The sequence below is a fragment of the Trichosurus vulpecula genome, chromosome 3, assembly GCF_011100635.1.
Source record: "Trichosurus vulpecula isolate mTriVul1 chromosome 3, mTriVul1.pri, whole genome shotgun sequence".
Taxonomy (NCBI): domain Eukaryota; kingdom Metazoa; phylum Chordata; class Mammalia; order Diprotodontia; family Phalangeridae; genus Trichosurus; species Trichosurus vulpecula.
Genome location: NC_050575.1, coordinates 98,808,518 through 98,808,887, shown reverse-complemented (window position 1 = coordinate 98,808,887; position 370 = coordinate 98,808,518).

Below are 370 nucleotides of genomic sequence, written 5' to 3'. Positions count from 1 at the left end.
CGCGGAGGCCGGGGCAACCGACCCCCTGCTAACCTCCCAATCCCAGGCCTCCACAGGAGGCGGACGGGTGGAGTCCAGCACTACAAGCCAAAGGCAGTCACCGCCCAGTCTAGTCTATTCCCGGCCAACAGTCAGTGGCAGGGTCTTCCCTCTTTGCTCTTGACTCCCCTCCCCCACCAGCTGTCTTTGGTCCAATCAGTAGGCACTTCCTGCCCTCCCTTTTATCCAATCCGCATCCTCCACGAAGAGTAGCCCTAGGGGGCGTGTGGAAAAGTAGCTGAAGCGATGGTCATATTGACCAATCGAGTATTAGCACGATGAAAGAGAGGCGGGGTTGAGACCCAGACTAGACCAATCAGCCTCTAGGGGT